This window comes from Melospiza melodia, chromosome 12 (genome assembly GCF_035770615.1).
Source record: "Melospiza melodia melodia isolate bMelMel2 chromosome 12, bMelMel2.pri, whole genome shotgun sequence".
Taxonomy (NCBI): Eukaryota; Metazoa; Chordata; class Aves; order Passeriformes; family Passerellidae; genus Melospiza; species Melospiza melodia.
In genome coordinates, this window is record NC_086205.1 from 816,952 (window position 1) to 841,318 (window position 24,367).

The following is a 24,367-nucleotide window of genomic DNA, read 5'->3' on the forward strand; positions in this document are numbered from 1 at the left end:
GAATAGAATAGAATAGAATAGAATAGAAAAGAAAAGAAATCAAAATATATAATATATAATATTCATGAAATTTAATGTACATGTATTTTTGGACAAATTTATTTTTTGATATATATTTTCATTTAAGATATATATTTGAAATAGTCTTTCAGCTTGGGAGAGTGAAGATTTACAACAGTGCAAAACCATCTGCCCACAGAGCAGTCAGCCCCCGGGTGTGTGCATGCACACCCACCCACTGTGCCTGCTCTTCTCAGCATCTCGGGGCTGCTGTTTGCACACAATTGGGATGAATTTAACTCGACAGAGCCACGAGTGGGGTGTCCAGCTTGTCATGAACACTCATGTAGCAACGAACAACACAGAGCTCTCAAATCACATTATCACAGGTCATTTCATTCCTGCTGGGCACTGCGGAACTCTTAAAAGACACAGAAAAGGGGTGGAAAACATTGGCATCATGCTACTGCTGGTGTCCTCCTGGAGAAAAATCTCTTGGGTTTCTTCAGGTGGTAGCTTTCCAAAAACTAGGAAAACTGCTGAGCACTGGTAGCCCAATTGTGAATGGTTTTCTTGACTTGGCAAAGCTGGGGTGTTAACAATGGACTCCATCCTTGGTCCAAATCACCTGCCCTCACCTGCAGACAAAAGCACCACCACCACCACCAGCAGCAGCTACATCAGTCAGTTTTCTCAGAAAGCTGTGTTAAATTTGGGAGAGGAAAGGAAAACACATCAGACACTGTGGATTAATGACAAGACTCTGAGGAGCAGTTCCAAAGCAAAGGGCAGCAGCTTCTCTCTGGGGCACTCCTTGTGCTCCAAGGCGGCCGGGCTGCCCTGGCTGCCCAGGGCCCTGCGCCCCGCGGGCTCTGCAGAGCTGCACAGCGGGGAGGCAGCTTCGGGCACCTCAGCCCCTGGGCAGGAGGGGCTGCTTGCTCTGCAGGGCTGCCTGGGGGCAAAGCAGGGTGCTGGCCTTGTGCTCTTGGCCCCAGCCTGGCCTTGCAGGGCTAATCCTGTTCCCTGTCTCAAATGTGCTAAGGACAGACTTGTTTGTTTCCAGCTCTGCACAGGTGTGATTTGCACCACAAAATACTGAAGGGCTAAGGCCTGAAACACAGACCTTGACTGAAGCCTCAACAACAGGACCTGAGCCAAAGCTGCCCTCTAGATCACCTTCCCAACCCAATCTTCTATGTACCTGCTCCTTAACCAAGTGTTACTATCAAAAGGATTGTTACATGCATTCACTGGTGAAACAGGTCTTCACTTTTCTGCATGAGGAAAATGGACAAGGCCACACCTGGCCTTGGTTCCTCCTTGAGCCCTGGGCAGGCAAAGGGAGAAAACCAAGAGGAGAATGACACCAGCTGTGCCCCAGCAGAAGCTCTGGCACATTGCTCGCCCAGCACTGTCGGAGCCGGGCTACTCTCACAGCGCACTCGGGAGCCTCGTGGTCGCCAAAGGTGGAGGCACCGCAGGATTTCCCGGTTCCCGGCCGTGGCTCTGCAGGGCTGGGCTGGGACAGCTTCCCCCAGCTGATGTGCAGCTCTGCATGAAGGGGAAACCATTGGGGTACCTGCTGATGGATCTTCCTTAATCACCAGAGGCACCCTTTTGTAATAATGCTGAGGTGCATTGCTTAGCTTATCCTTTCCTGACTCTTTTTTGCGCTTTTGCATTACAGTAAATTACACTGTTCCTTCAGCTGGTGTCGGTGTCTGCATCTCTGACCCTCTCCACCATCAAAACAAACACACAGCCAGTTTAGCATGAGATCTGCCTCTCTGCCAGCCCATCTCTTGGCAAACACCACTGGTGGCCATCTCCACAAATGAAATTGCCACTTTGCAATTTCCTTTGCTGCAGGCAGGTGAGAAAAGGAGCCACTCCCAGCTCTGGACACCTCCAGAAACCAGCTGCTTTCAGCAGTCAATACCCCGAAATATCAACCTCCTTCCCTATCATGCCACAGGGAGCTCCGACCAAGAGGCCTTTTGTCCGAGGATACCCACATAAGAGCTGGAGAAGGGAGCAGTTTGAAACACAGCTGCTTCAGAGTTTAAATCTGTCTTTATCAAATGAGCACACACCAACCTGTCCCAAAGGAAAAGGAGGCAGGAAAGAGAAGCTCCTCTCCCACATCAGCAAACTCTGTGCTTCCTTCTGTTCCAGCTGGAGAGTGGAGGCCATGGGCTGCCCCTCACTTTGGGAAGGCACCCTGGGAATTGGCCTGATCTGGGAGGGGAGCAAAGGAATTCCCCAAAAAGTAGGAAAAGATTCTTTGGAAGCATTAGATTATGACAATATTTCTGGAGGAAAGCAAAAAAAAAAAAAAAAAAAAAAAAAAAAAAAAAAAAAAAAACAAAGGTAATTGCAATAATTCAAGAAGTTCCCAGAATGAAATTTGTTCGCCAATGCACCAACCCCAAAGTCTCTGTGGTGTGTCAGGAAGATCAGGAATGTAGAGAGCATTTTGAGCAGACACTAGATAGAAGCAAGCTGCACAACCTTGCATACGTGCCTTAGAGCAGAAACATGCTGTCCTTGGGCAAATAATATAAAGAAGTTTGCCAAGACGTACCCCAGGAAAAGAGATGTGAAGCAAGATGTTCTAAGGATGTGAAGAGAAGATATGGGGCAGAATGTTCTGCTGACACTTTTGCCAATCTATGTACCTGAGCAAAGATATGATTGCTCTTTGTCCTACACATAACACTTTGTAACCAGTTATATGTATTCACCCGGTGCTGAACCCTGCATTACCATATAAATGTACCCTGAGATTTGCAATGAACTAAGCACCGATCATTACCTCCATGAAGATTGATCTCTGCCTGCGGAAGGCTCCTTTCTCTATTACCCCTCTCCTTTTCCACGTCTCTCTCCCGTATACCTTATTTCTCTATCTGGCATCCATATACTTTCTTTCTTTACAGGAATGAACCTTCAAGACTTGGATAAACACCACTGGTGTCCGTCCCCCAGAGCACGAGCAGCTCCCCAGCAAGACTTCAAGACTAAGGGACAAAGCTTCCCCCCTCAGCTCTCCACAGCAGCTCTAGGGAGTCTCTCTCCACTGCAAGATCTCCTTTGTCAGTCTACAGTGACAAGAGTTGGCTGCAGGAGGCATTTGCATTGGAGCTGTCCCCAGATGGGGGGAAAAAAAAGAAGAGGTGATTCCTGAGGAAAGAAAAAGGCAACACCATTTGGGAAGACACCAGTGTGAGTTTGCTACAACTCTAAGCCAAAAATCCCATGAAGAAAGCAACATCCATCCATGGGGCAGCGCTTTGGCTTTGATATCAATGCTGACAAAATTGCTTCCCATTCCTGCTGCCGTAGCTCCAGTTCAGTAGAAATGTGCCACCTCTGCCAAAGACAGGCAGACATGGTGAGATAAAACCAGCTAGTCTGCTGAAAAGGAGTCCAAATGAATGTTTTCTAACTCCCCCTTTGCATCCTCTCTGCAGCCAAGACAGAGCAATGTCCTTCCTCTCTGTCCCCGATGGTGACCCAGGCATGGGATGCAGTGTGGGGACAGAGCCTGTCACTGCTCCCAGTGCCCTGCCCTGCCCTTCCCTCCCTGCCTTGCCCTTCCCTGTCCTGCTGGATCCCGCTGTGCTGTGCCAAGCCGAGCCGAGCCCGGCCAGCGGTCATGCATTTTGGGAATGACCCTCCCCTGTGCCGCATGTAATGAACATACCACCTTCTAACTTTGACTAGTTAGAGAGTCTTTGTCCCTGATTTTCAGTTTTAACAATTCAGGGAGCTTTTGTTTTCCCTGACAGTACAGTTGCTGCCGAGGGAAACACACCCAAAGACCAAAAGTGACACAGCGTTCCCTTTGCTTCCCTTTTCCTTCCCTCACTGCTACACAGCGCTCTCATACCAGGACCTCAGTGCTGCCTCACCTGAGGATTTAGAGCTGCCTCCAGGCCCTTCCAGGCTAAGTGCAGGTGCTCAGGACTCTGAGGTTTCCTAGCTTCTTGGGAGAAGGTGTTTGCTTCATCTGGACTTCTTGGGGTTTCCTCGGAGGAGCAAGGCACAGGCAAATTTCATCTCCACTGTGAGCTCTTCATTCTGCTTGTTCCCATGAAGCTCAAATGCCAACCTGAGCTCATCATTCCTCTGGTTCCCATAGACCAACACAGCCCTTCCATGGCCTCTCCAGAGAGGAGCAGCTGCACATCTTCAGAGCAGCAGTTGCCAGCCCGCATCCCATCAGGGAGGGAAAGAGTTTCTACCCTTGCTTTCCAAGCAGGTCCTGGTTAATGATCTTCAAAATGTTTTCCTGCAGTGCTGTATCATGGGTAGATCTCAAGTGAGAATCAGGTAGAAAGGGTCAAGTCACCTAGGAAGGGGGACCTTGAAAACAGAAAGATTCTCTGCCTGATTTTCGTGTCCTTACTGCAGATTTGGATGGTGTTCTGGGCATTTTGCAGACAGCCTCTCTGTAGGGGTACAAGGGCAAGGTGGAAGATATTGCCTAACAAGTGGTCAGTGTTAGGTGCACTCTCCTCTTTCTTTGAATGAAGCCAAACTAGGACTCTGATAGGATATTGCAAATGTTTAAGACTGTCTGCCCTGCAGATCAAGCCGTGCCATTTGACGCTGGCAGGGGCTATGTAGAAATCACGAGCGGGCCGGGGCTGCTGAGGAACGTGCCTCGAGCTGTTTGTTTTCCAGCATCAGTCTCATTACGTGGTTATGACAATGGGAAGATGCCAGCAGCTCACATCCCAGGCAGCAGACAAAGAAATTAATGTTAAAACTTACTTTATAGGTTTCTTGACCAATCACACAAAGCAAAAGCATATTGACAGTAGTTCTATCCAATCACTATAAGCACAGGTACCTTTGGTTAAAACAGTGCTTGTTTATTTCGAATACAATACCTACTTGTAAGCCTTAAAACACAACGCACTGAGCTCCATTATTAAGCTTCAACCTTCCCAATATCTTGCTAGAAAAACTTTTCTGTAGCTTGGAGATTTATTCTAGACCAGCGTTAATACACAGACCATTGTTCTATTTGTCCTTGCTTTTCTACAGTTTAAAAAATTTTTCTGCTGACCTATCTCACGGCTGCTGCTTGGCTCTAATCACAGTTCTGCTCTATCTGAGACCTGCCTTTTGCAGCTTTCCCAAAACTCTCTAATTTTGTGGATTCCCTCAGAGGACTCGATGTCAGAGCCTCTGGAGAAGCGTGGAGGGCAGGGCTCAGGCAGGCTGTGCCAGTGCAGGATTTGAACTCAAGGCACCAGGAAGCACCAAGGCTGCAGACAGGAACTCAACCCTTCTCATCTCCCTCCCTGCCAGAGGCAGGCTCAGAGCAGCCATCTCACCCCTCTCTAAACCAGTGGGGGCTCTGTCCTTACCAGGCTCCTCGGGCTCCTGGGGATTGTTCCCACAGCTCTCGGTGCCAGGCAAAGCTCCCTGTGCTGCAGCTCTGTCCACAGGCTCCCCTCCTGAGGACTCAGGGGCAACATTAATATTCCCCTTGAAAGAGAAACAGAAAGGAAGAAACCCTTCTCACCACTTAGACAAAACACCTGGTCCAACAACTCCATGGCTCACACACTTAATCCCTTGTTCCTAACAAGAACTCTGGGCCCCAAAGCCCTTCAACAGTCAGAAAAAATTGACTTCTCAAACACAGTCCAAAAGCTGTCAAAGCTGACAGTGACAGTGTTGAACATGGGGGTGACACTGAACACATGGAATGGCTGCTAAGGAAATCAATTGCTGCTCTGTTCTCTAAGGTTGCATGTCTGACAGCACTAACATCAGTCCTCATGTCACTAATTGCAATGGAAGTAGCACTGTCCTCTTTCTTCAGCCAACACCCCAATCGGTTTAATGGTTTCAATGCCTCACCCAAGGCAAGTTGATGTAGAAATAAATTCAATGTACCTCATTTTGCAGAGCCCTAGGATCTGAAATTGCTATTACAGTTTTCTTTATAATGATGGGCAAATCTTTTTTCTCTGTGTTTTCTCTTGATGGCTTTTTGAACGATAGGTGTTATCACAGTGAGTTGTCTGATGCTACATGGGCCACCTTTAATTTTTGAGGGAATGTCCTGCCAGGCTCTATCTCCACAAATGAGCCAATATTCTGTTGCTAATTGATGTGGGGACTCATCTAGGTCATCTACTCATCAGCAGTTTCACCCTTAGGGGGCACTGGGGTAGTACAATTGCACCACAAACTGGAGTATCTGTCCTCAGGATGATGGGGAGTAACATTCAACTGTGGATCTCCCTGGTACTGAAACTCAGCACAAAATTCCATCACCAATGAACCAAGAATTCCAATTCTTGAGGTTCAGAAGGTGCTTTAAGAAGATCAGGGGCCCAGTGATGTCAGCTGGTTATGGGATTGGTCTCGTTGGCAGCCTCACACCAATATTTGTCACGATTGGGTATTGGCTGGCACAGGCACACTGACCAGACGGGTTGCAAAGGATTTGTGTGGGCTGAAATGGGTCAAACACACGGTGTCTGAGCCTGCTGACTTGGCTAAAGCAAGGCAAACCTTCATTTTTGGTTGATCTACAGGCACGTATGCATGCAAAAGCAAGCAAGCAAAACCAACAAGTGCCAGTATATCATTTGATCAAGCTCCATGTTCCTGTTCAGCTGTTTTTTGGCAAAAGCTTCCCCATCTATTTCAGTTCTCAAGCAAATCTTTTAGCGCTTGTTCAGGGACTGGCCAACTATAGGGCACTAAACTGTCCCTCTAACCTTCAATTTTTACAAATTTGGATATCTTAGAATTCTTTGGAACACAATGGACACCACGCTTTTGCTGAAAGAGCTCTATGATACAAACCATTTTCCCAGTCCAAAAATCAACATCAAACTCCAGAATTGTAGCTTTCACAGGTTGAATGGGGAACGTCTGGCATGCACCGTAGCTTCTCCGTGCGGCTCACGTCTGCGTGCTCATTTCCCTGCTGGTGGAATTGTTGGTGTGCTCTTGTGTATGAGACGGTTTCACATCCTTCACCAGGACCCACTTAGGTCCGGCACCTGTGCAAATACAAGCATACCCTTTGCCCCAAGTGATTAGTGAAAATGGTCCTTCAGCTTGTCCTAACTCAAGGTTTCTGATCAAAACTGAAGGATTTTCTTTCAATTTTTCCTGTGTGCTGTTTGAAAAGTGCCTAAAAATTGGAGGATTAGTTCCTGCAAATGAGCTTTTAAAAACATAAAGACATATAAAGCTTTGCTCAACCTCATCTGGGGTGTTGCTTGGGCCACTCCCCGTTTTCTTGTTGTAGAATGGTTTTAGAGTGTGGTGCGTCCTTTCAACAATTGCCTGACCTGTGTAGGAATAGGGAATTCCAAAAGTGCGGCGAACACCCCAGTCCATCAAAAATGTGGCCAATTTTTGAGCTGTGTATATGGGACCATTTGTCAGTTTTCATCTCGTGGGGGATCAGTTTGGCGAGCTCTGGGCCCAGTGACACTGACAAGGACAAAAGCAAAAGACGAGAGGCGCTCTCTCTTCCCGGGACCAAAGTCCCACAGCTTTAATGGAGAACAGCTCCAGGAGAGAAAGGGAGTGTCCAGGAAAGGAAAGAGGATGTCCAGGGGAGGAAAGAGAGTGTCCTCCTCGTGGCAGGAGACTGTAAATGCTCGGAGAGGGGGGCAGTAGAAAGGAACTGCCATAGTTCAGCATAATAAATCACCATACTGCAGTTTTCTGCATAAATTGCTGCACTTGTTGAAAACAAAATCCTGAAATCTCCCCAAACACAACCGTGCAGTCCCAAATGACCACAGTGTGGGAGAAAAACCTCTCAACCCCCCTGTATACCCAAGCACCAGGTGTCACAGGGAGTACCAGTCCCTGAAACTAGAAAGTCCACACACACAGGCTCACCGGGAAGGGAATATCTCTTTATGAGGGGACAGAGAGCTCACTCTTCTCAACACAACACACACCATACACCACATCGGCATCCACCCACATCATCTTCCTCAAACATTCACACACTGAAAATACAACCACAATTACAACACACAGGAAAAACAGCAGCAATAAAACAGGATTTGCTCAATTCACCCCCAGAATTCCTAGCAGGTCCTTATTGACACAGCAAATCCTTTCTGCCATCAGCCAGACCCAAACCCAAACTGCACAGGCGTACGTTGTGCACAGGACATCTCTGTGTGACTTGTGAACAGCCCTTCCCCTGCATACGCCTTACGGGTCACTTTATACAGAGTTAAACGTTTCTTTCTCCACAGTGCCAGCAGTCTTGTCTGTCCCCCACGAGGAGCAGCCGAGAGCGGAGGTGCGTCCAGGAAAGGAATGTCCTGGCAGCGCCCAGAGACGTCCAGAGCCCGGATGTTCTTGCTGGAGCAGGGAAGCGTTCCTGCCGCAGCCACCAAATGAGGTGTGGAATAGAACTCCCCACAGTTAAAGGTAGGAGGTGGTGTGTTTATTACAGCCAGGCACAGGAGGAGTTGTCTCCTAAAGACATGTGTGAAGAATCACTGGCTCTCTCTCTCATCTCTACTCATCTAAAATATCTTACACATTCATATAAATCCCAAAAATCCTAACACATATTCATTAGATAACACTGCCTACCCTCCTTTGAATTAAAATGTATTATAATTGAGTCCAAAGTTCCTTCACATTTCTGCAGTCTTTCACTTCAAATGGGTTGGTGGGTTTTAAAGTGGGGAATGGTCTCCTTCTGATGAAGGCCAAGACGTCTTCCTCAATTTGACCTCTTTCCTTATGATCTGTTGGCAGGCTTTCACACCCCTTGGCTATAGTTGTAGTTTCGGGGCCCAGGTGCAGGCTACAGTCCTCTTCTTTGTCACAAAGAAATCCGCATCCCATCCTGCTTCTTTAAACATAGTAAAGACAGGCAAGTGATATATTACCCTAGCCTACCTTATCTGATAAAAATTAATTATCCCTTATTATTTCTACTCTTCTTGCTATACTCTTTCCCCCTAACTAAATCTTGCTAAAATTTTAACTCTTCCAGTTCTTTTAAATCCTGGATTCATGGCCTCATCTCACACACCAGCCATGGGTGAGCCGATGCTGTAACTGGGAAATTCCACTCCTGAGCAGGAGATCCCAGGCCTGGTTCTGAGCTGGAAGGGTGAGAAGGATGAGATGCACGTGGTTTTGCTCCAGGGGATGTCCTGAAAGTGCACTGCCCACCTGCCCCTGCTGCTGAGCACCACGCTCCACCTCCTTCTCCTGCTCAGCAGATTTTTAGGAATCCAGGGCTTGGTATGTATTATTTGCTACTGCAACAAATAGAATGAATTTGCTTTGCAAGCCCAGTTTTGTCCTGGCTTATTTTCTGCATGGGTCTCCTCCTGAACCTGGGGCAATGACCAGTAGGGACCTACAGGACACTCCTGTTCTCTTGTCAGTAACTTCGGAGAAGTGATTTAAGTATCAAGAAGTCAATAAGTATCAATCAGTAGATCAAATCATTTGGGGGAATATTGAGCCTGTGAGTTTCAGCAAAGTATTGAATATGTCTTAGATCCATGGATACAAACTAGTAAGTGAGATTGCTGGGTGTGCACGTGTTAGGGAAGTGATTCCCCACACACCCAGTGCTGAGATCAAGGATTGCCTCTCTTCTAACCCTGAGCTGGCAGCAGGAATTGGGCCCTGCTTGGTAACGTTCATTTTGAAGACTTCTGTTGAGCAGGTAAGAATGGTGAAAATGTAATCTTTTCCAGCTGTTTTCCTTTGGTTTACCAGTTTGAGGGTTAAAATTGTGTGCTGCGGGTGTGCTGGGTGTGTGCAGAGCAGTGCAGCCCCAGAAACCCCTTGGCTTGCGCACAGGTTGTCATGCCTTGTTGCCAGGTGTGCCCAGCTGTGGCAGGAGAAGGAGCCCGCAGCGCAGTGGGCACCGTGCCCTGCCCAGCCGGGGCTCTCTGGCTCAGAGCAGCAGCAGCGCCAGCACCGTTCAACCCGCTCCTGCCTTGGCTTCCCCTGGCACACAGAAGCCTCTGGAAATCAGCGCCGCCAGTGGCGTTCCCAGCTGGGAGCAGCTGCTGCTGGCGGGCAGATGCTGCCAGTTCGACTGCTGCCAAAGGGGAAGAGAGGCAGAGATGTACACGCACCGGAGCCCTGGGCATGTCCAATAAAGGTGCAAATATGTGGGGAGATTTGTTAGGAAGCATTTCAGCTGTGATGCCAACAGTGGCTTCTCTCCTGGTTCTGTGTGTTCTGGAGCAGTAATGCAATGGTTGGGTCTGACAATTAAGAAGCAGATGTTATGTGGATGTTCAAATGAGTAGTGATTATATTGTAATATATCCTCCCATAGTCCTCTTTCCCGTCCCCCTTGTAACAGCCTGGGTAGTCAGGGCATTTGGGGAGGGCTGGCTTGTGACCAGCAGGCAGGGTGTAACAACACCTGACCTCCAGTCGGGATGCAGGAAAGCAATCTCCACCAATGGGCAGCAGAGAAAGAGTTGACTGACAAACTTTTGGAGGGGCTGAGGGTATAAAAGGCAGAGCATCCTTTTTGCAGATGAGCACATGGCTGCTAATCACAGAGACTCCCAATGATGCCACTTTTCCTTATTCAGTCCTTTGTTAAGGTTTACTAAACCTTTAGAATTTTAAAAGTGAGAGTCATTTCTCACGTGCAAAGCTGTGGGCCATTATCTTGGTCTGGGTTCCTTTGCTTGTGTCCCATCTGAGTGCTCAGTTGGGGTACAGGCTGTAGGTGCTTGGGGCACTCCTGGAGTTCCTCTTGGATCCCCTGAACAACAGGGTTTGGCCCATGAGGGGAATTTTTGGTGCTTTGTGACAGATGAGAATTTCCCAGGCTCTTTTGTGTTTTCTGTAGGGAAGGTTGGTTATTGCTTTGCATAAAGACCAACACAGAGCTGTCCCTTTGTGATGTCAGGGCATGGTTGCCACGTCGTCATAGTGGCATCAGAAGGTTGCCTTGGTGCACGGAAGGCCTGAGTGTCAGAGCAGCCCTAGGCCTTGCTCAGATCAGGAGAACCTTCCTGGTCAAAGCATCTGTCAGTAGGCAGCTGCCCACTGACACGAGGCTTGTTTGTTTAGCGTTTAGAAAAATTGCAGATATGCCAATAATTAACCATCTGGCCACTGCAGCTTTTGCTGCATATGGCATTACTTATTCCATTTATTATTTCACGAATTTTGCACGTAAGTAGAGGCTTCCCTTCTGCTTAGGTTAGGGTGTATCCTAACCTGGCTTTTGTATGTCTTCCTGCTCTTTCTTGGGGGCTGAGTTCCTGATTTTGAAACAGAAAGAGCATTAGGATGCCTCTGCTTTGGTAAAGCTCCTGTCAAGAGGTTCAGCTAAAAAGGGGGTGTCTGTAGCCACAGGGGCAGCATTTGCAGGGGAACCTGCAGGGCTTTCGGTTCCCTGCATGGGAGAGTCTGTGGCAGCAGAGTCTGTCATTTCCTCAGGTTGCTGGGAGAAGCAAGACACCTTTGAAAATGTAGACTGGCAGACCTTCTTTAAGGCTTTCCAAAAACTCTGCAGTTGTTCCCAGAATTCAGAGAAAGCTTCTTTCTTTTTAAATTTTCTCATGAAAGGATTTGACTAACTTGACCTTTTACTAAATGCTAAAATAGTTGTTCCCTTTGAGAGGAAGGGCTGCTGTGCTTTTCCACAATAGAACGGCGCCACCTCTGGGGGATTTTGGGGAAGCTTTTCTGGGCAACGGTTTCCTGCAAGTTAATCAGAATTAGTGCATGACACTGAGTGAAAAAAAAAAAGAGTACCTGAAGGAGAAGATTTCAGAAGCTGTCTTATGTGTTTGGTAGAACAGGAGCATTGAGTGTTAAAAACACTTTGCATTTGCTTGATCATATTTGTATTAATTTCCTGGCTAAACTGGCTGCAGTGTAGGCACAACCAAGAATATTGTCCTGATCTCTTGCTGGCTGTGTGAATGAGATGTGTCTCCTGGAGAGATGTTGTGAAATGGGAAATCATCTCTGTTTGGGTTGACTTGTTCTGTGGGATTCAGCAGCCCAGGCAGTTTTCTGACAGCATCTGGTTCATTTTCCCTTCCCACTACAGGACACCTGAAGCGTGTATTCAGCAGCGCGGAAGATCCTGAGGTGAGTGAGAAAGGAACATTTCATGTTCCTGGTGTTTAAGACTTGTAGAGCAAGCTGAGAGCTTGGCCAGTAGCAGTAGACTGTAGAGGGCCAGCTAGGAAGGCCGAAAGAAGAACCATATTCATGCCTGTAACAAAAATAATAAAAGCAGAGATAGATATTTTTAAATTTCCTTCTCAGAGTTTGAAGAACTAAAACCCTAGTTTTGAAAAGAGAACGATGCTTACAGACAGCAGATAGGAAAAATTTAATTAAGAGCAATTTCCTGTACAGTTGAATTAGATCATTCTAATTTAAAGAGAGGGACTTAGAATCCCATTCCTATCAAACTTGATGATATCTACTTGGAACATGAGGTGGTAGAACAGGAAGGCCATCTTGCAATGGTGCGTGCTGTATCTGAAGTGCAGTGGGCACCTTTGTGGCTGGGGAGCTGCGTGGGCCCAAAGGACGCAGGGCTGGCGGCCGTGAGCAGCTGAAGAGGAGGCAGCGTGGGGCCAGGGGGCCCAGAAGGCCAAGGGCACGGTGGCTGTGCCAGCAGCAGTGGGGCAGCAGGAGCAGGGCAGGGAGCGTGGCCCTGTGCTGGGCAGCGCTGCGGCCACAGCTGGAGTGCTGTGTGCAGCTGTGGGCCCTGGGAAGCAGAAAGTCATGGAGGGGCTGCAGCGTGGGCACAGAGGGACAGGGGAGCTGGGCAAGGGGTGCAGCACAAGGCCAGGGAGGAGGTGCTGAGGGAGATTTAGCCTGGACAATGGGGGCTCATGAGGGACCTTCAGGCAGACTGCCATAGATCCCTGCCTTGGATCCATAGAGCCAATGCTCAGCGCGAGGGCTGTGTCCCTGCCAAACATCCCTTCACTGCATCCAAGTGCTTTAGACACTGGTGTGGGTAACACTTCCATATTTTGTTGATTTGTTTGTTTGCTAGAAGGAGAAGCCTTGTGCAATTTCTCCTTCTCCAGGGAGCAAGGGAGCTTTTTTCTCAGTCTTTCCTACCCTTTTACAGCACTGGCAGAAATTCTGCTAGAATTTTAGTTTTCAAGGGGGCAGTTCTGGACAATGCAGTATTTTTGCACAAGAACACATCGTTTGGGGCAGGGATGTTGGTGCAGAACGAGCTGTTCTGGTGCCAGACCAGCCAGTAGGGCTTGCCCATCCTTTTCAAGTTAACGGCTCCCATGTCTTTTGGCTGCCCAGGGAATCAGTGTGTGTTGTGTTTGGGAACTGAGTAGGAAATCAATGCCCTTGCATTCCAGCTGGTGCTCAGAGATTAGAGGAGCTGGGAGGGGCTGGGCTGCACTTCTGATTCCAGCCACTTCAGCACCATCAGTGTGGGCGAGTCCAAGCGAAGAACTTGCCCGAGCACAGATGCACAAAGAGAGCCGTTCCCAGTGCAATGCTCTGGGTCTGATTGCATTCCATAAGGACCGACATGCTCCAGATTCCCCAAGAGTGTGGGTTACTGAAGCAACAGGAGAGCAAGTTCAGGATGGCTGCTGGTTGGGGCACTGCTGCCGAGTGCTGATGTGTGTAGCGACAGAAAGGACAGGATTGATTCAGGGTGACCCCCACGTGGCAAAAAATGTGCTTTCACTCTATGATTCAGAAGTTTAAACAAATGCTTTATTAAGCTATGTTATATTACACTAGTACTATATTAAAACTATACTAAAGAGATATTATACTAAAAACATATGAAAGAAAAACTCGTGACTGTCTCCACACAGCCTTTTATCTAATTATCTAATCAGTCTAAACAACTATCTCTAAAATCCAATTAACAAATCACTTTCAGTAAACAATCACTATAACACATTCTTCATGTACTAAAAAACAAGAACAGCAAGTAGAGATAATAATTGTTTTCTCTCCTTCTATGAGTTTCTCACTACCTTCCCTTAAAAAAAACCTAGGAGAGAGAATTATATCTCTCTCCATTCAAAGAATGTAAATACTACAGCACAGTAAAGAGAGATGATAAAAGTGAGATCTGTCTATCTATCCATTTTAATCTTCCTGGCTCTGCTCCAAAGCAGTGGAAGATGGAAAGCTCACCTAAATGCATCCCTTCAGGAGAGAATTAGAGACAAGTTCCATTGACTGATCCTGAGCAGGCAGAGATGTTTCCCCCTCCAGAGATGGTTGTTTTTTCCCCTCATGTTTTCCTACTCCAGCCTTTTCTGACCTGAAGCCTTCATTTGTCCTTTAAATTTTTGCATGTCTTAAGGGAATGGAACTATCCCATGCTGTAGCTGGGGTCTGGTGACTCTGGTCATACATGCCATGCCATACATGACACATGGTTTCCTTCACTGGCATCCCCAGGGCTGTGTAAGTGCATTCGTTAATGGGGCCTTATGAGAAACTCTGTTACTGCTGGTCAGAATTCTCCGTTGACAAAAGAGAGAGAAGAAACACCTTGGTCCTCCTCCATATACTGAGGTGGCCATAGAGGTTCTCTGACTTCCATCAGAGATCTTTGCATGCATCCTTATCTCCTGAATGACCCGGTTTTCTAACAAGAGTGTGGATGTCAGGAAGGAGGAATGCTGGTGCAGGCCTGGAGAGAATGTGAACTCCAGAAGTGTCTCTCACAAGGAGTGAGCTCACCCAGGAAGCCCCTGCAGAGCCAGGATGGAGCTGTGGGACAGGGCGGGGAGTCAGTCACTACTGAAAGACAAACAGGACGCGGCGGAAGCAGAGGGAGGCCCTCACCAGACCCTTGAGAAATGCCACCCCTTCCCTGTCAGCTGCCTGAGAGGCTGCTGGAGCTTCAGTCCCAGATGGCCCCTGATTGTAGGGCCAGGGTCACTTTGGAATCTGTGCCTCCCCTCGGGCAGAGAACGACCCAGGAGAGCAGCAGCACAGTGCTTTGGGAACGTGTGAGCCCAGCAGCCTGTGAGTCTTGGCCCACAAAGGGCGTATGGGAAGCTGAAACCCATCTTCTCTTGCTTTCTGTGCAGGTGCTTCTAGAGAAAGAGCAGGAGCACACTGCCTCATCTGAGCTGCCATGCCAGACTCAGGGAGAGCTGTTCCCAGCCCGAGAGCAGGAAGAGCAGCTCAGGCAGCAGGTGGAAGAGCCACAGGAGAATGGCCAGGTAAGCCTGACTGGCCAGGGCACTGAGGGAAGGGCAGGGAGAGGGGCATAAACCAGAGCTCTTGGGACTGAGGAGGCCAGGAGTCCCACAGGCAATGGAAGCACAGAGCCTTGCAATCTGCAGGGATCAGCCCTGGGACAGGAGGTTTGCAATGGAGGCAGATGTGGGGAGGGAAGCAGAAAGAAGGGGCTGAATAAATGTGATTTTGAGGCTGCAAGAGGAAAAAAGCTGAGCCTGATGGCAGCTCTCAGTCCCTTGCTCTGCTTTTGTGTGTACAGAACATCAAGGCAGAGCCACAAGCAGAGCTGCCCGAAGCTCAGAGTGACATCATGGCAGTGAAGAGAAAGAACAAGGAAGACATGGGAAGAATTCAAGAGGAGAATCTCCATCAGCAGAGGGGCGATCATCAAAACCAGGTGAATGAAAGAGTGGCAGCCACTCCACTCATGAAATGTCCTCTCTTTTGTTTATTAGAGAACATGAAGGAACAGCTGGATGCAGAGCTTCAGACAGCTCACAGTATGATCAAGGCAAGGCATAAGCAGCTGGAGGAAGAAATGAAAATCATCAGAGAGAAACTTAATCGCTTCCGTCAGTCTCTGCAAAACCAAGTGAGTGAAAGAGGGATGCAGCCACTGCAGTCACCAATCTGGTGGTTTCTGCCCTTCTTGCCTTTCCAGTGCAGAGCAGCAGGGAGTGGGGCCATGCCTCTGAGTGCCATGCTGCTGTAGTGTGTGTATCACAGTCACTCTGAAGGACATTTCCCGGTGTGCTGAATCTCAGCGTCTGCCCTGGACAATGAAACTTGTCCTTTGGCCTTTTGGCCAGCAGTCATCCAAATTGATTCCTGCTGGCCTGTTCCTGCTCTCCTTTTTTCTTGAGGTGTTTTTACAGTGGAACTTGGTGACCCAGATGGAGGATTGAAACAAGCTGTTGTATCCCCTGTCAATCTGTTCTTTGCCTTTCCTCACAGTCGATGACTCCTGGCTGACAGGGACAAGCTGTAGTGTCTGACTGCTTTGTTCTGTTTGACTTGAGGTGCAAGTGTTGACATCTCACCGGGCAGCCTGCGAAGACTTGCAGGGAATGTGTGGCAATGAAGAACCCCAAGTTAGGAGTGAGGCACAGGAACAGTGCCCACCGGAAATGCTCCAGGTCCAGCACATCATGGGCTCTGAACCTGCTGCTGCAGCAGCATCACCTCGAGGAAGCCCTTCTGTGAAACCTGGGAACTCAGGCTCGGGCACATCCCGGGAACAGGAGATTGAGGAGGAGTACCTGGAGCTGCTGGGTACGTCTGGGGTGTTTCTTATCTGAGGGACAGTGTGTTGTGTGCAGGTGTCAGCAGAGCTGTACCAAATGCTCCTCCTGAGCTCGGTGTCACAGGGCCATTTAGGACTCCCCAGAGGCAGTGCTGTGCTCCGAGGCAGCGAGAGAGCTCTGGGTGTTCCTGCTGCCTCTGAGGGCACCTGGCACTGGCTTGGGTTTGCCTGAGCTTCCCTCTCTGCTAAAGGCTGAAGCAGGGATTGTTCTTGGATCAGCAGAAGGCTGTGACCTAGCAAATGATCTAGGCAAGTCCTGTCTGCTAGTGGCCAAACTGAACAGAATTTTTAGCTTCCTAAATTCTCCTTAGACTCCTGACTTGCAACCAGTCATCACAGCAAAAAAACTTCACAGAAATAGACTGACTTTGGAGTTTTGTCTTTTGGGTTGGGGATTTTTTTTTGTGGGGGGTGGGGTGGGATTGCTTTTCTGTTGTTCATTTTTGGTGGGGGTTTTTTGTTGTGTTTTTCTCCATCCTGAAGGAGCCCTTCTACCCCACGTTTTACTGATGTCATTTTTATGACTGTTACTGTTACCACTACTACATCTGCAGTTTATTTTCATGAGAATGCTATATTTTTGTCAATAAGAGAATGCTATCTTTTTGTCAATAAGAACTACTTTGAAAGAACATCAGGTTACAGGACAAATAGAGAGCACAAGGTATTTTCCATGTGCCGCCAAAGGAAAAACAGAGACTTTGATAACAAATTTTATTTAATCTTCTAGTTTTATGCTTATCAAGATGTGTCCAGGAGACACATCCAAGTGGCGTGATCAGATAAAACTGTACTGCAGGCATTTCTCAGGAGAGAGCCTCCAGCCCAGCCATGGTATATCCCTCAGATCCATGGCACTTTTCCACACCTGATTCCCACTTTCCCATGACTGTTAGAATCCTACCCATTGGCCCAGGCCCTGCTCAGATCAGTCTCTAGGAAAACACATCAAGCCCTTTGTGATTCTGCAGCACAACCCAATGAATCTGCTTCTTGCCCGTAACAGCTGCCAGTGCTGTGCTCTCAGATAAGAGACCTGGTGGGGCTGAGACCAGAGCCCAGTGGATTCTGTGTCTGCCATCACCTGTTGGGACAAAAAGGGCACTGATCTGTGCCTCGGATCTCAAAGCCCATCCTGTTGTGTCCTGAATGGGGGCAACAGCTTGTCTGGGGCTCAGGCTCACTCTGGCTTCTTCCCATCAGTGCCTGTCAGTGCTCATGCTGGGGCTTTGCCAGCCTTGTTGTGGTTGCTGCCCTGTCCCTGAGGGCTGGAGGGACTGCAGAGGCTTGAGCCTTCCTTAGCTGGGAGAGGGGCATCTTTGAGCTCAGCCTGCTCACAAACAGGTCAGGGTCCTGATGCTGCAAGCCCCGTCAGGATCGGTTACAGCTGGAGCTGCTCTGGTTTACAAATGGGAAGGCATTCCTTTGGCAAACTGCTGAAAGGTGGGGAAGATGTCCTCCTCTCCTGGGATTGTATGTCCCTGTGCTTTGTTTCCTGTCAAGAGAACTCTTCAAAAGACTGTACAAATCAGTCTCTGTGCTGGCCACCTGTGCTGCAGGGCTGTCTGCCTGGTTGTGGTTGTTGTTACTCAGCCGACCACAAAGGGCTCAGAGCTCCAGGCGCTGGGGCTGCCTTTTGTATCTCCTGGAAGCTGGGATCTCTGCTTTAAAGTCAGCATCTTGCATTTTGTTTCCCTCAGGGAGAACGGTGAACACCACTGAAAATCCCCTGATGAAATACACGCATCTGAATTATATTGGCAGCGGGTGAGTCCAACAGCAGTTACTCCTGCACAACTGTGGGCCAGGTGTTTTTGGGGTGGAATGTCTATCCAGCGTGAAGTCAGGACAGCTGCAAAGATGATCACACACTGGGGATAGGTCGTCCCATCTCTCAATGCTGCTCAGAATTTGTGAGTGGGCTCAGAAGGCATTGTCAGAGATGCCTTGCTACCGAGGTCTTGCCTGCATCAAGGAACAGGACCTGGAAGGTCTCCTTGTCTCTCAAGTGTGGGACAGCTCTGTGTTAATTTCTTTAGCATTTTTTGTGTGTCTCAAAATCGTACTGGCACACTAATGAAAAGAGAAGAAACTTGTTTGCCTGAAAGAGCAACCTATGCCCTATCAAAGCCGTGAGATAACAGTTCCCAGGAACAATTCTTTCCCCTGCTTTGAAGAGGGAAACACTCTGTGGTCAGGATAGGAACCACACTGTTTAGACAGTGAAACCCAAGAGGAAAGACTAAACTCCCTTTAGAAATTGGACCCCAGTGCTTCAGGAACAGGCCCAGTGCCCATGCACTTGAGAGGAAAATGCATCATCTCCCTTCTGGCAGAGCCCGCCTGCATCCTGCAGGTTTTGACACTTCCAGCAGAGATCTCCTGTGTGGGCCGCCTTTCACTGCAAGATCTAAACAGCTTCTCCTTTCTCTGCTTCTGGTTTTTTTCTAGGACTTTTGGAGATGTTTACCGAGCACTCGACAGTGCCACAGGAGGAGAGGTAAATGTCAACAGCCCCTGCAGGCTCTGCTGCACTCGAGGGCTTTCCCCTCTGGTGTGAGCTGTGGCTGGAGCTTTGGGCAGAGCTGTGCTGAAAAGGCACAAGAAGCACAGACTGGTGCCAGCCCACAGAACACATTTGGGACTTTGTCCTCCTCAGCTGCTGGAAGGAAGGCACGGAGGGCAGCGGTTCCTTTCAGAGAAGGACGCGCTCACTCGCTCTCCATTGCTAAAACAAAGGTGGTGCCTGCGAGCACCTCACTGCTCTTTGGGGCTACAGCTTCAGAGTCCTGAATTCTCATTTCTGGCTGCCAGCAAATCCATCTGAAAGTTACTGGTAGTTCCTTAGCCACCTGCAGGGCTGCACTTGGGAACTGCATGTAGGGAGAGATCTGCAAGGCGTCCTTGAAAGCCCTAAGCCCTGCCCATATCACAAGATGTATCCACAGAGTATTAAGGCATGGATTCCTTCTTCTGAGTCCCAAACAAAGCGGCAGAGAGTGCGGTCAGAGGTTTGTGGGTGATAACTGAGACACCGTTGTTACCAAGTGGTCAAGGCAAAATGTCAGTGGCCCCACGTGTCCTGTAACTGGCTCCCAAGGGAGCAGAGAAATGGGCTGTTGGAATGTCAGTTCCTGATTACTGCAGTGCCTAATCACAAGGCAGTTTGGCATGGCTCAGCTGTGTCATTGCAAAACCACTCGCTCCACATGCCTTGTGGTCTCGTGCCACCAACCCCTCAAGTTACTGATTTTCAATGTCATTTTAGGTGGCAATAAAAAAAATAAATCTTCAAGGAGTGAGGAGGAAGGAGCTAACCTTTAATGAAATAATGATTATGAAGACGTATAGGAGTCCCAATATTGTGAATTATTTAGACAGGTGAGAGGTCATGGTCTTATCCCATGGATGTGTGTTTACATAAAGCAAACATGAGAGGTTAAAAACCCACTTTGGTCAGTGGCAGCAAGTAAAGCTGGTAATTTTTATTTATTCATATTTCTCTACTCATCTCCAATGGATGAGAAGAGAGTGCATCTTGTCTGCATGAGTCTTCCCTGGCACACCTAGTTTGATAATTACTCCAAAATTATTCAAAACCTGGATCAGCTGTATCTTCCTAACTCAATAGCCTCAAAGTTCACTGCCTCCACATTTATTTGGGATTGATTTTTTAAAGTTTCTTAAGTGCAGATGAACCATCCTAAAGTGGATTTCCCTTGGATTGTTGACTCTCTTTGCCATTGCTATGCATGCCAGGAAGACTAGGTGCTTATTTCCAGAAACACCATGCCTGGCATGTTTTATATCTGGGCTGTTTCTAAACTGCACTTTTCATTTGCTGCCCATCTAAGACATCTCCTTTTTCATAGATGTGTCTTTCTCTATGAGACTGCACAGATTGCAAACAATGCACAGCCAAGAGGGAATGTCTATTCCTTTGATTCTGTCCTTGTCACAAAGGCATCTGGAAATAAGAAACCTGGAAGCAAAAAATCAACGTAGCCATGCATGTTCATCTCTACCCCCTTGTTTCCTTCTTTCAGCTACCTTCTGGGCGAGGAACTCTTGCTGGTTATAGAGTACATGGATGGAGGTGTCCTGAGCGACATCGTCAGCCAGACCTGCCTGTCTGAAGATGAGATGGCAGCCATCAGTCGGGAGGTCAGCAATCCCATCTGTGTTTCCAAGGGCTTGGGCAGGATTGTCTGGGAAAGAGGGGCTCAGAACAGGAGAGGTTTCCTGTGCCGAGCTTTGTTTCTGTGTTGCTGGTATGCTATGGGCAAGTAAAAGCATCTCAAGGGAAAGGCCTGCCAGTGCCCCTGCACTCCCTGTACTCAGTGCCAGTACTCTTATCTCCTGCTGTTGTATTCTCGCTCTGTCTCTTGTATTTGTAGTTGCTGTTCTCCACCTTGCCTCTCTAAATGTTTGCCTGGAGTCTGTCTTCACTGCATTCCTTGCCTGTAAAAGCAAAGGTGCTGGTGGCAGGATTTGAAACAAACAGCAAAGAAAGAAGAGAGAGACTCCTTTCTCTCAGTGCTCAGCTAAAAAGGATAGGAGTGCAGCCAGAATGTTCTTTGCTTCTGAGCACATGCGCTGCAGCAGGAGTCATCCTGGCTGGTTGGCAGGGGACAGCCTACAACAGCAGGTGCTGTTGCTCTTTCAAAATCTGACGTGCCTTTCCTCAGAAAGGTCCTGCTCTGCAAGTGTTGGAGCAGCAAGCTCTTCCTCTCAGTGGCCATGACTGTTCTGCCATTACTCCCCATTCCCCTGGAGAGGGAATCTTTTAGATTCTTTGTTTCCTTTCTTGTGTGATGAAATCACACCACTCATTTTTGCCCTTCTGTTTCTGTTTTCTCGCTCAGTGCCTGCAAGGACTGGATTTTCTTCATGCAAACAATGTGATCCATCGAGACGTGAAGAGTGACAACATCCTTCTCAGAACGGACGGTTCTGTCAAACTGGGTCAGTATATTCTCGGTCAGGTGCAGCGTTCCAGGGATGTGGGTGTGGGGCTGCTTGGCGTGACTGCCAGCTCCCCAAAAATGGTGCTGGTGGCAGTGCAGGGACCCCTGCTGCGAGCTGAGGGCACAGTTGCAACGTGCACAGAGGTAGAAGGAGCCACAAGCAGTCAAGAGTGGCCTTGCTCTGTATGGGTCCCTTCCAGAGGGAGGGAGTTACAAGTCTAAAGTTTCCAAAGAACAAAAGCCACTGCTAGAGGCAGTGTAAAACATGGGGGGATTTTTAAAGTCGCCAATGCCAGGAGATTCAACAGAGCAATTTCAAACTTCTACCGGGGAATTCTTTTGCTTGCTTTCCTAATTGCACAGAATTCAGATAAAACCAGTATTTTGTTTTCTCCTCAGCTGATTTTGGCCTCGCTACTCAGCTCACCCCTGAGCAGAGCAGACGGTGCTCGGTAACCGGGACTCCTTGGTGGATGGCGCCTGAAGTGGTGACAGGTCAACCATATGGCCCCAAAGTGGACATATGGTCTTTTGGAATTGTGGGAATTGAAATGATAGAACAAGAACCTCCTTACTTGGGCGAAAGTTCTGGCACGGTAAGAAGCAAATACTCACTGATCCCACTGTCTTTCTCACCTGTCCCATGTCCTGTGTGCCACTGGACAAAATCCCATTGCCATCTGCTGGAACTACTTCCACCAAGGTCCCCTCCTACAAATGTCCCTGCAACACATCAGCATCTGCTGTACTTTTGGTTGCATCAGTGGGGGAACTCAAGCCTTATCACATGCAAACAAACTCCAAACAAACTCCATTTTCACTCAACGCTTTCCTTTGGGTTAGTGGTTCCAGTTCTTTTGTCTGTGTAGATGGCCTTAATAACAGGGAAAAAGCATCTTACAAGTGTTGTTATCTTTCCAGAAATGAAGGAAGGAAACCCAAACCCAACAAAGTTTCTAAAACCGTGGTCTTTAGAGAGGAACCTAACCCTGTGTGCAGTTTCTTCTCACTGGAAAACATGGGCATGAGGGTGTAATGCACAGAGTCTCTTCTGCTTCTTGTGCAGTGCTGCTGAAACACTCAGTGACCGTGTTTCTCTCCCAGCCCAAGCAACATTCTGCACGCCACCAAGCCAGAGCCTGGTGATGTGGAGAGCCTGCCAAAACCTCCTGTTTGTTTCCTGGCACTTTCTGGCATGGGCCTACCATTAATGCATTGACTTGAGCAGCCAAATGACTAGAGGGTGTCCATAGGGATGGAACCTCTCCTTCTTCTGACCTAGACAATTTTTCTTTGGCTGCAAAAATGGGAAGCTGAAATTTTTAGACTGCTGAGAGACAGAGCTGCAAGTGGCTCCTGTGTGCCCAAGCAGGCATTTTCATCCCAATACATTTGTGCAGGCATCTTAATGTGTCTGTGTTGAAGAGGAGATTGTAAATGTTCGTTTCCCTACCTGGGTATTAACTGATGGATTTCCTTTCTTTTCTTCCAATTCCCATTGTTTTCAAGAACAGCACAAAAACCTTGATGAGTTTTGTTCTAGGGCACGTGCGCTTAAAGGACCAACAAGCACTGCAGAGATGCCTTTCATGTACTAACTCTTGAAATTAGTTAGTATAGCAAAGTCCCTCTTCCAAAAACCCATCTTAAGCTGGCATGAATCCTCAGAGAAGCAAATGTCCTTTTGCTGATGTAGTTCCCACTAACTAGGTCAGGCAATGAAATCAGCTGCCAAGGCAAGATCTGCAGGATGGTGGAAAAGCTGTGGCTGCATCGGCGTTTGGGTTTTTGGTTGGTAAAGGAAAGTCATCTCTGGGTCTGTGCCAGGGCAGAAACTGCCACTGAAGAACAGAGGTTAAACAAAGGGATCTGGGAGAGCCTTAGAGATGTGAAAGCAGGAGGTGGAGCCTGGTGTCTCCTTTCTCTCCAGGCTACATACCTGATAGCCACAGTAGGGACTCCACAGCTGCGGCAGCCCAAGCTCCTCTCGGCTTTGCTGCGTGACTTCCTGAGCTGCTGCCTGCAGACAGACGAGGAGCAGCGCTGGTCTGCCAAGGAGCTCCTGCAGGTAAAATGTGAAGGGGCTGCAGGTGAAACAGGCTCTGAGGGAGGGGCTCCTCCTCCACTCAAGCCCAAGGCAGCAGATGAGCCCCCTTCCTCCTCACCTCCACTCTTGCTGCTCTTCAAATGAAAATGGTGAGGAATCCTAGACTGGGCTGGGCTGGCAGGGCCCTGTAAATGTCCTCTGGTGCAAGTGTCCTGCAATGAGCAGGGACATCTTTAAAGAGATCAGGTTGCTCAGAGCCCTTTGCCACCGGAGCCGGAATGGTTGCAGGGATGGGGCACCTACAAGCTCTTGGGGCAAGCTGTGCCAGTGTGGCACCATGCTCTGAGTACACAAGTTCTTCCTTAGACCTACTCTCATTAGATGCCCTTAGTGTTTAAAAATATTTGTCCATATCCTATTGTAACTGGCCCTGTTAAAAAAGATGTCCCCCACTTTCTTCAAAGCCACTCTGAAGTCTTGGAAAGTGGCAATAAAGTCTCCCTGGGGCCTATCCTTCACAAAACTGAATAACTCCAGCTCCCTCTGCATTTCCTGTGAGGAGAGGTGCTCTGTCCTCTGAGTGTTTCTGTTGCCCTCTTTTGTGATTTTGTGGAGTGTTCAGCTTTATCTAATGGCAAAAGAATTGAAGTAGAGCAATGCAGGGTACAGAGACATGAAATGGTGGTGGAGGAACCCAAGGAAGCCAGTCCCAGCCTAGGGGTCAGAGATTTGGCTGTGGGCAGGAGGGGCTGTGGGGGGCTCACTGTGAGCCTCTGAGGGGCCCTGGTTGGTGCCTCCCAGCCCACCCTCAGAGGTTTCTGCCAT